We start from the raw sequence: 12,181 nt of genomic DNA on the forward strand, positions 1-12,181 counted from the left end.
TATATATATATATATATATATATATATATATATATATATATATATATATATATATATATATATATATATATAAATATATAAATATATATATATATATATATATATATATATATATATATGTGTGTGTGTGTGTGTGTGTGTTCCTTCTAATGTAAATATTTGTTTACCTATTACTTATTAATCTTTGTAACCCTATATATAATTTCTATAATCTATTCAACCCCTTTACTTTTACTTAATTACTATTATTATTATTATTATTATTATTATTATTATTATTATTATTACTTGCTAAGCTACAACACTAGTTGGAAAAGTAGGATGTTATAAGCCCAGGGGCCCCAACAGGGAAAATAGCCCAGTGAAGAAAGGAAACAAGGGAAAATAACGGATTTTGAGCGAAGCGAAAAATCTATTTTTGGGTGAGATGGCCATGTCGTCCTGATAAAAGTTCCTTAAAGTAGCTTCCTAAGGGATATAAGTACTATAGTGATATTCCCAGAGAATTTTACCTTTAGGTATCCTGAATTCTAACTCCTGGCGCGAATATCCTCAAAATTTCTCCAAAGGATATCGCATAATATCAGCGGACGCATTCTTGACACGCCTCCATAACAATCTGCACCCCAAACAGCGTTTTGGCTTCGAGGAGGTTGTGGCAAAAGGGAGCCGTCCAAAGGGTCTCCCCGCTCTACTATTGGGAATACAACAGCGCCATTCCCACGACGGCGGACATTCCTTGTAGCATTAAGCGTGGCGTTACAGATACAGTACCACGGGAGGGATATTGTGAAGATCTTTTCTTTTAGAAGAGATGGGTGGGTCCATCAGGACGAGATGGCCATGTCACCCAAAAATAGATTTTTCGCTTCGCTCAAAATCCGTTTTTTGGGCTCAAGCCATGTCGTCGTGATGAAAGCATACCAGAGCATTAGTGTATCTGTGGATTTTTAATCAGTGCCTTAACCTTATAGCAACCTTTTCTATGGTCATGGGGACCACATGAGACAAGGGACATTACCATTATTCGTCACCATCACTAATCATAACTAATATTAGTGCTTCCTGCCTCCTACAGGGAAGAGTCATTCTAGACAGTAGAAAAGGGATCTTGAGGTTAACATATATAGTATGACCAAACATAAGTACACACTGAATATACAAATAGTCTCATAGTTATATATTTGCTAAAATAACATCAGTGTCTCTTATATCTGTTATTTGATGCATACAAATATATGAAGGATACTTACTTTGGTAAGTTGAAGAACTCTGGCATGTATACATACAATTGTCTGGCGAAGGTGGACGCACTACATTCTACTAGACATTTATTACTAATAAATGACTAAAAGATGTTCAGTTAAACGAATGTAGTATGACAATGGGATTATACCTGTAACAAGTACAGAGACTATATTTCCTTCTTGAAGGAAGAAATGATGAGTGCCACTCTCAGACTGAAGAAAATTATAAAACAAATTCTCTTCATAATTCCTGTACTGGTTACTTCTATCTGCACTGTGTACTTCATACACCGGCACTAGTGCTATCTGTATAATTCCACACCTGGGATTTTGAACAGAGCTAGTGTTATCATGGTAACACTTAATTGAAAGAAGTCATACCTAAGAAGGTTGACCTCTTCTCCTTTTAATTGACAGTCCCAGTCAATTAGCTGTTCATCGTAGAATTAGACGGCAGGTTAAATATTCTACCTGGCATCACCACATATTGCTTCAGAACATGGATTTGTCTAGCATAGTGTATGTATAACACTCTGGATGATTCTCATCCGTTACATGTGCGAGGAAATGTGAGGTCCCAAACCAAAAACTGTTTACAACAGTAATTAGGGGGCAGGTTTTAATACACTACCTGCCGCCACTACGAAGTGTTTCAGTTCATGCACTTGTTTTGCATAGTGTTTGTAAAACACTCTGGATGATTTCCATCCAGTGTATGAACGAAGGCGCTCAAAGTCCATATACTGAAAGAAGTTCAGTGATGAAGCAATCTTTCTCGGATCATGACCTGCGGGAGTACTTTCCGGATCCGCTCTACGAATAGTTGTTTTATGGATAAATTTGATCCAGAAGTTTCTCCTTTAAAGAGCTGTCCTCCCCTGAAGTCTGGAGTTCTACGAAGATAGACCTTCAGACACTCTACAGGACATAGAGATACATCTTCCTTTAGAGGGCAGATTCTCCAGGGACCCCACCTCTTAGTAGGTAGCTCGTTTTTAGCGAGAAAGGATGGATCAGGAAATAGATTCAGTTCTCCCACTTCCGTGAACCGAATGTGACCCTCGTCTCTGGATAGGGCCACTATTTCACTAACTCTAGCCCCGGAGACGATAGCGAACAGAAAAATAACCTTTTGGGTTAGATCCTTAAGAGAACAATCTTCATTGTTCACAGATGAGGCATAATGTAAGACCTTGTCCAAAGACCAAGAGATGGGCTTTGGTGGTACCGCGGGCTTGAGCCTAGCACATGCCTTCAGAATCTTATTAAAGATTTCATTCGCCAGATCCACTTGAAAGGCATATAGGAGAGGCCTAGTCAAGGCTGACTTGCACATATTTATCGTATTGGCCGCCAGACCTTGGCTATGAAGGTGGACAAAGAAGGACAGACAGAAGTTTATTGAAATTTCTTTCGGTCCTTTTACTTTGACAAACGCAACCCACTTTTTCCAGGAAGACTCATATTGTCTTCTAGTTGACTTGGCCTTGTATTCTACTAAGAATTCTATATTGCCTTTTGAGATCCCAAACCTTTTTCTAACCGCTAGAGCGAGAAAATCATGAAATGAAGGGTTTGGGTTCTCTGTGATAAAGAGAAGGCAGTTAATTTCTGAATCTTCGGAAATATACCTAGGGTCAGAGCTAGGACCAGCCTCATCTAGTCTATCAGCCCCACTAGAGGATCCTCGTATGGGGCTATATAGCGAGGTAGTTCCTTGAAGACGCTCGTGATGAAGAGGTCGAATTGCAGTTCCGGGACTTGTTCCCATTTGGGAGGGAATATGTCTGCGCCCATGGACCATTCCAACTCTATCGGTTTGTATCGAAATAGAGTATCCACCGTCACATCGTGGATCAGTTGTAAATGAACTGCTGGTAGGTGCCATCCCTTTAAGAGAGGGATGGGTAATTTTACCAAGACTGAACGAGACGTTCGAATGTGACGTCTTATTATCGCTTCGGTGTCCCAGATCAGTCGTAGGGAGCCTGATCTGTGTGGAGGGGGCTTCCCCACCCATGAAAGGACCAGCAAAGTCTTGGGACTTTAGTGCTCTAATTTCTGTTAGAGAAGCGATTAAAGAGGGACCGATCTCAGTCTGTTTTCATCTCTTCAAGCGTTTGATGCGTGTTTTCTCCAAGCTCTTAACGCATCTTTCCGGTGTGCCCTTAGCACCAGGTCTGTCACTATAGCGAACTGGGGAAAGTTTAGCGCTATTTCCTGTTGGCGTTTTGGTATTCTGACTGAATACCTGAGTCTCCTGACAGACCTCACAAGCCCCTTTTATATTTCCAAAGGAGAGGAGAGTTGATGTGACTGAGGGCTTCTATGGTTTTTTAAAACAATCAAAACCCCTGAGCTGGAGAAAGTCGAGACTTCTAGAAGCCTATCTTGCATCCGTGATGTCCCAGGAACCGGGTCATCTCTTGAATGCACATTGGCCGGATACTTCAGGTGTTGCCCACTCCTGCCTCTTGATCAGGTATATTAATACCTGAACTATTTCTAGGGTTGAATTTGACGTGACCAAGTTCGTCAATCCTTTGAAGATACTTAGAACTGTGAGTCCGACACGTATCTTCCTTAGGATGAATGATACTCTCTGTAACATGAATTCTAGATAGGAGGAAGGGGGGGGGGGGGTTTGGTTGACTGGAAGATTCCAAAGGACACCTTTCAGGTCTGACAAGACTATGAACACCCTAAATTGGAACTAGGTCCATATGTTCAGAAGGATTAACATTCAGAACTTGCTGTTTTTTATGAACTTGTTGAGTGGCGAAAAGTTCAGAATGACTCATTGATATCTTGAGTCCTTCTCGTGAACACAAAACAGCCTTCCCTGGAACTCGATGAGCTATAGTATTCTTACCACCTTATAGCTCTCAGGTATAATTCTCCAGGAGGGTTTTGAACTGTAGGAGAAGTAAGGAAATGATGGTAGGGACATTTCTGTTTCCCATCAATGGCTCATCTTGAATAGGCTTTGGACCGAAGGATCGAAGTTCCTGCGATCCTGAGGGAAAGTTCCTCCTAGCCGAAGCGTCTTCATGCTTCGAGTAGTCAGTAGGTTTAGACTTTTGACCATCTGCCTGTACCACCGTGGTCACTGGAATAGTGGGATGTTGTTGAGCAGCCCGGATATTTCCAGCATTTTCGATCTTCTTTTTAGGTTGGGGACCCACAACCACAGAAGATTTTCTCTTTGAAGGAATACCCCATTTTTGGAGAAGACTTATGTTCTCCATGGTTGCGTTCTTAATTACTTCCTTAATGACCTCGTTTGGGAAGAGATCTTTACACCAGATGTTGGAAGGTATTAGCTTCCTTGTTTCGTATTTCACTGTTGCGTCAGCGAACACAAACTCTCTACATGCTCTCCTGGCCTTCATAAAGGCGTAAAGGTCCTTCACCAAGATAGCCATATGCATTTTGGCTATGACCATGAGCATGCCTGGGGTACTTTCGTAGGTTGAACACAACTCTATGAAGTTTTGTAGAGAAAGGGATTTCACAAGTCTCTCCTTTGACTCATGTTCATTACACAAGAGCAACTTAGACAATTTAGGGAGGCATACCTTGAATTGTCGACTTGCGATGTCCTTGTCTAATTTTACTACTGAAAATGTCAAATGGACTTCCTTCCTATCCTTTTCCTGTTCGGGAAAAGCTGGTGACAAAGGCACTCATCGAGTGTGGGACATGGCTTACCCGCCTCTACTGCTTTGGCAACAGAAGTAAATGCCTTCCCCATGAAGGGGAATGAGAGTGAAATAGGAGCAAGGAAGGAAGGGTGTCTGTTATTCAGTGAGAATACCTTCGACTCTGAATAACCCGCCTTTCTTAGACTACCTAAAAGGATAGTCTGTGCCTTATCATGGTCGAGAATCAAGACTTCCTTTGGTTCCGCTCCTTTTCTTGACTTTGGTTCGTACTTCAGTCGAACCCAACAATTAGGGAAAGCAGCAAAGCTTGGCCAAAATTGAATTTTGTCCAAAGGAACAGCATCTATTTTCTCTGAGATGTAGAGATTGCCATTTGATATCGGCATCTGCTCCGCAAATCTCCAGGGATTGGTTATGTAGCATGTTGGTAGGTCTTGATTCAAGGGTCGTTTGACTGACCCCTGGGAAGCGACAAGAGAAGCTTTACTAGGCTCTATCTTGCATTTTACTCCCTTCTTTTCATTTTGTTTACGAAAGCTCTCTATTTGATTCTTCAGCTGGATACATAATTGTACCACATTATCCAATAGAGGGGTAGAAGACGAAGATGTCAACATCGATGGCTCTATAGCCGGCATAGGCGGAGGAAATTCCGACACAACATTTTCCTCTTCTACCCAGGGGCACTTCTTGCCCTTAATCCCAAAGGTTTTCTGGCGGTCAGGGGATGTAGTTGGCTCCTGAGGCACTACTGTTTCCTCAATTGCTTCCGGATATAGTAGCTTACGCATCCTATCATTAGGTAGGAAAGGTCCCGGAGAGATCTTTTGAAAGCCGCTTACCCAGTTGCATAATTTATATTGAGCTGTATCCCTAATCTCTGTAGACTTGGGATTTTCAAAACCGACATATGTCCGACATATATTGCAAACCTGTGGGTTCTAATAATGTAGGGATCCGGAAATAATATTGCAGGGGGCATGAAACCTGCAAGTATTATGACCGTAAAAATTCTTACTCTTGGCCTTGCAGAGGACTGCAGCATAAGGTATCTGGTGTTCCTCCTGTAAAAAAAAGAAAACCAAATGAGTATACAATGGATCATCTCCTTGACAATCAACATGCAAATGTCCTTTACAATAGAGTAGCTTAGGATAGTAAGCTATAAAGGGGTAGTAGGAGATACATACTTGTGTACCCCTGTGAGTAAATGCTGTTACCTCCCCTCAGTATTAACTACATGGAGATTTCTCTATAGAGTAACTCCAAGTAAAATGACTCTTACCCCTAGGGGTAGAGAAGTATCAAATCACTGTCCCAAAATAATGTTAATACTGTGGGGTCAGGATGACTGATTCTTGATCAGAATATTGAAGAAAACTTATTCATTCAATATATGAACAGTACCAGAAGAATGCTCGTACAAGGGTACCCAAGGTATGTCAGAAAATACTACTGTATCATGGTACTGTAGTTTTCTAATTGCAGTAAGTCTATATTGCAATTTACTGGCTACTGTACATCAAGTATTGTAGTCTAGTCCTTATGCTGCCTTCATAGTAGCATATGACAGTATGGTCCATCTAGCATGAAGCCAGCTGAACTAGGAAAATAAAGACATATATTTGTATATCCCACTCAGCCTATTTGCTGTAGTCTTCCTTCTATATTTAAATATAGAGTTTCCTGATCAGGGAGACTCAAGGAAAAAGGCTGCACCCTTTAAGGGTTAGGAGTGTATTACTCCTGCCTTGAAGTGTTTAATATTGTAGGGTAATCCTAATACTGATTTCTAATCAGGATATTAAAGAAATCATATTCATTCAATATAGGATTGGGCTCAGCAAATGCCTGTGTTGGATATCCAAAATATATTGGAAATAACTACTAGTATAAACTATATAGTAGTTTTCTATCTGCAGTATATTCTATAAAGCAGATATACTGGCTACCTGTATAAAATATACAGTAGTTCAGCCGGCATGTAGCCGGCATAGCTAGGTCTAGCCGGCATACCCGGCATGCTAGCTAGAGAGAGAGATAGCATGGAAAAAAGGCTACTCTTTATTGTGAATGTATACAGTAATTAAGGATGTAAAAGTCAAATTGTACTGCCTTTTCCCAGAGAGAAGGTTCTAATAGAAAGGGAGAATGTACCATTCAGGCTTCCAGGCAGCTACAGTACTATTGCCGACAAGGTACCGCCGATACACTGCCGGCCGACAAGTCCAGCAGTACCAGTACAGTCGGCGTGCTGCCAACTGAGTCAGTACTATCTGTGCCGGCCTTGCCGGCAGTACCCCGGCAACAGGACCTGTACCAGCAGTCCAAGGGAGGACTGAAGAACCTTGGGAACAGAAGGGACTTCCCTCTCACGGCCATCATGGTCGCCGGCAGTTGCTGGGTAGGCCGGCAATTGCCGACAGATGATGTGGTTGGCGGCAGTATGCTCTGCCGTCAGCCAAAGACATGGCTCGAGAGGGAGTCTGGCGGGCTCCGGCAACCTACCAGCAAAGGAAGGTTGCAATATGCCAGCCTAAAGAAAGACAATGGCTAAGGCATCAAAAGAGGACAGTGGAGTAGGGAACAGTGTCCTGTAACGAGTTTGAAAAGAAATGTCAAAAATTGTCAATCTTACCACCTGTAAAAGAAACTCTGTTTCGGCATCGGCAGAATCACATGGAACAGGAGAGATTCAGTTCTCCAACCAAGAGATTGCCGACACAGTTAAGGGGATGGCGGCACTGCCGCCTCCTCTTAACAAAGAAGAAACAGAGTTCCAGTGCCACGTATCCTAGGCTGAAGAAAATTACTCTTCAGCCCAGAGTACTGTGGCATAGGACTAGTCTTTTAGTCGCAAGGAGAAGATGGTATCCTACCATAACTTCAAGTGCGGCTAATGAAGGCTAACCTCCATTGCCGGCCACCTGGCTGGCAGGGGAATGATGGTATCCTACAACCCATTCGCCCTCCCGGCAGGTCGCCGACATAAGACTAAATACTCTGAGATTCTGACTAAATCCCAAAACCTGATGGTATACCACAACCAACGGTTAAGGGAAGAGGCAGAACAAACCCTAAGTTAGCCATGTCTGAATAAAATTCAAGGCACAGCTATTAGGGTTGTATCCTGAGGCTACACTCAGAGGGAAAGAGATTACCCTTAAGTCTCCGAAGAGACGTGTAATGTTTCATAACATTATAGGAGGTATCAGTCTCCACTGAATGAAAACAAAACACGAGGGTAACCGGGGAAAGTCAAACGTATAGTAAAACGTCTAGGTAAGGTTACCTAGGCTATACGACATCTCGGTTACCTAAATCACCGAAACTCTAACTATACGATCGACAGAGAAAAGGGAAACAATAATTATGCACATTATCAAAATTTTACAAGAGTAATTGCCTAAATAGCTAAATGATTAAAATAATTAAATAAAGCTATTAAAAACTGGAAGTCGTTCTGCTATCTAAATAACACATGCCTAACGAACGACCGACCCATGGCACCTGCAGTAACTGGCCTAGCTCTTAAACACAATAAAATACTCTAATTTCATTGTGAAACAGGAGCTAGAATATACTCATAGTAAAGACCCGATACTCAACTTTCTAGAGGCGGAAGATGATGGAGAAAGCATAATAATAATCCGGTAAAACGACCGTAAAGTTAGATCACCAGGAAATATCACCGAGCGAGATCGCTACAAAAAAAGGAATGTCCGCCATCGTGGAAATGGCGCTGTTGTATTCCCAATAGTATTACGAGAGTGCGGAGAGCCTTTGGGCGGCTCCCTTTTGCCACATCCTCCTTGAAGCCAAAACGCTGTTTGGGGTGCAGATTGCTATGGAGACGTGTCAAGAATGCGTCCGCTGATATTATGTGATATCCTTTGGAGAAATTTTAAGGATATTTGTGCCAGGAGTTAGAATTCTGGATACCTAAAGGTAAAATTCTCTGGGAACATCACTGTAGTACATATATCCCTTAGGAAGCTACTTTAAGGAACTTCTATCAGAACGACATGGCTTGAGCCCAAAAAAAATATTTGAAAAACAGCAACAACATTAACATAAATCTCTCATATACAAACTACAAAATGTTTAACAAAACAAGAGGAAGATAGACAAGAGTGCCCGAGTGTACCCTCAAGCAAGAGAACTCTAACCCTAGACAGTGGAAGACCATGGTACAGAGGCTATGGCACTATCCAAGACTAGAGAATGATGGTTTGATTTTGGAGTGTCCTTCTCCCAGAAGAGCTCTGATCATAGCTAAAGAGTCTCTTCTAGCCTTACCAAGAGGAAAATAGCCACTGAACAATTGAAGTGCAGTATTCAACCCATCGGGCGAAGAAAAATTGTTCAGTAATTTACATGTTTGCAGGTGTATGAGGACTGAGGAGAATCTGTAACGAATAGGCCAGACTAGTCGGTGTATATGGAGGCAAAGGGAAAGTACCGTAACCAGAGAGAAGGAGCCAATGTAGTACTGCCTGGCCAGTCCAATGACTCCATTAGTCTTTAGTGGTAGTGACATAATGAGTATGCGTTGTATTTTCTCTAATATTTATGCTTTTCATGTTGTCCTTTAATTCTTAATTATCCATCCATGAAGAGTAATTTTTTTTCTCTTTCATTATATGTTTTGGTGATCATGGAATTTATTTTTTGCTTGTAAGATAAAATAATTCTAGAATTTAGAATACAATTTGATAGTTTGCCTAATTGATCTTTATTTGTGATTTTTTTATTCATTTAACGACTCAATTTATTAACTATAATTTTTCCCATTTACAGAAATAACCATAAGAACTACTACTGATAATAGAGAAAATTACCATATGTTCACTAACACCTATGTTTTTAATTTGACAGAAATTTGCCCGATTGCACATTGATCCCAAGTATATTTAAAATATAAAGAGCCAAAAAACCTAAGGTACCAGAAATAATCGTATTTTGCAGTGGCTTCTGGAAACCCAAAGAGTTTCATGCATATGCTATGTAAATATTGTTCCTGCACTCTATCGTTGAAGGGGACAGCCGGCTTATGCCGTTTTTTAAGGACAAGACATTCGCATTCATATCACTTCGTAAGGTGAATAACGATATCTTCAAACTGCATAGGATTTGAGCCTCTGACCTTCGGTTTTGTGTCACCTGGGCGATTTATCCTGAAAATGAGTGTTTTTCAAATTCTATCTCCTCCCTTGATAATTAATATTAAGACCTGTGATTACTACTATATATAGACCTGATGTAGACCTACAATCAAATGAAGAGTTTTTATTTATCTTAAGTAATTTTTTTTTCTGGATATGAGTTTTTTTTTATTATGGTAAAAAATATAAACCATAAAAAAACAGGGGAAAAAATTTAAAAAAAGATATGAAAAAAAAATTGGGAAAAGGGCTTATTCTCTTTGGTTTTATAATGTCTTTCTAAGTTTTATACCAAATTTCAATGCTCTATCTTTAAAATTAGGAAGAAGATAGAATTTGAAGGTCAATAGGAATGGTTCTGAGATATGGGCATTAGAAGTTATTCTTTGTATTTTTTCAAAGACAATATATATAAATCATCATTATTATGAAGTTTATGTTCTTTTTTGGATAATAATAAACCAAAACAAAGCCATTTATCACAATTCAATCCTAAATCAAGATCCATTTGCTCAATATCTTGCTTCTTTAGATAAGACGGTCTCGCCTTCATCATCTGTCTCCTTCACTAACTGTGCTAATTTCGCCGATAATACCCACTTCTGAACTCTTATCAGAGTAAATTTTCTTCTCCCTTATGTTAGTGAGATCTAGAAATTGTCTTTCCCTCTTGAGCATGATTAAATAGGAGTGAATGTCAGAAGTCAAACTCAAATATGTACTCTATGAAGTTTGTGCTAGGACTGAGAGATCCGAAGGGTGTAATTACTGTAATACATTATTTTGTAACTCATGGAATCTACATAGATGTCATGGCTCATTTTTTTTTTATTAAAAGGAAATAACTATCAAAATCTACAATAACAGAAAAAATACTGCCTTTTCTTGTGGTCAACAATGTTTCTGGTTTATTGAGTTACTTTTACTAATTATACTGTAACAGTGAAATTAAGTGGAATTTTGACACAAGATTTTGTATACGCATTAGCCATTGCCATACAAAGCTCTGTGAAATTTTTCAGGATTTTGTGTTCTTCTTCCTATACCCACATATATTGGCATTCCAACCGGGCCCCTGATGTGTTTTGACAGTCGTTAATATGAATAGATCTAAGTTATAAAAAAACAGGAACAGTATACTCTTAGCTTAAGAATAATGATGGAGAACTAGTAACAATTTTCATCATACTAAAATAATATAACAATTTGTTTTTACGAGTTTCGATTCCGAGTCATATGATATTTATCAACTTCAGAAAATTTCAGGATATTTATAATTTAAATATGCGTGACATAGTGACAATGATGGAAGTTATCACCGGTAGTCAAATATCACCTTAACATTCAAGCAAAAGAGGATGATTTATAGATACTGGGGATTATTGAAACAGTAATGTGACTCAGTAAAAGTGATATCAAGCTTATTTTCCCATATTTTATAGATGAATATGTAAGCATAAAGTTGCTCAAACTTGTTTCTGCTCTTCCAATCATGCCCAACAGTTGGCAAATGTTGTTAAGGGGTCTATTCGTTGGAAAGATGTTAGCCTAAAAAATATCCAGGAATATTATGTAACATTATTCAAACCATTCTAACAGGAGCTTTTGTAGCTCCTTTACAAGTTAGTACATCATTCGTATCAGTCATATTTCCTGGTTAATACACTATAAAATGAGATTTCGTTCATTTTTTTAATGAAACACTATTTTGTAAAAGGATGCAGTAGATTAAATTGTTCAGACGTGTTAGCAGACTCAGTTGATATTCGAGACACGGCACTTCTCTTTCTCTACAATATCCTTCCTTTTCATTATAAGGAGACCTTCCCATAAATGGGCATTATAGCAGCACTCACCAAGGCCAAAAGATGTTTTACACTATTCAAAGAAAAAATTTAACTAAATTTGATTTTTTCAGTATCAAATAGAATTACGAGAGGAAGGCGATAATGAGTATTTAAAAACCGAGTTCTTCAGAAATTTTATAATCTAGGATAAATGATAATAATTTACGAGTAATCACCTCATCAAATTTGGTACATTACTGATGTCAAAAAATCCCATCAGTCCTATGTATTGTTATTCAGATAATTTGGTAAAATTT

This window comes from Palaemon carinicauda, chromosome 36, assembly GCF_036898095.1.
Source record: "Palaemon carinicauda isolate YSFRI2023 chromosome 36, ASM3689809v2, whole genome shotgun sequence".
NCBI classification, from domain to species: Eukaryota; Metazoa; Arthropoda; class Malacostraca; order Decapoda; family Palaemonidae; genus Palaemon; species Palaemon carinicauda.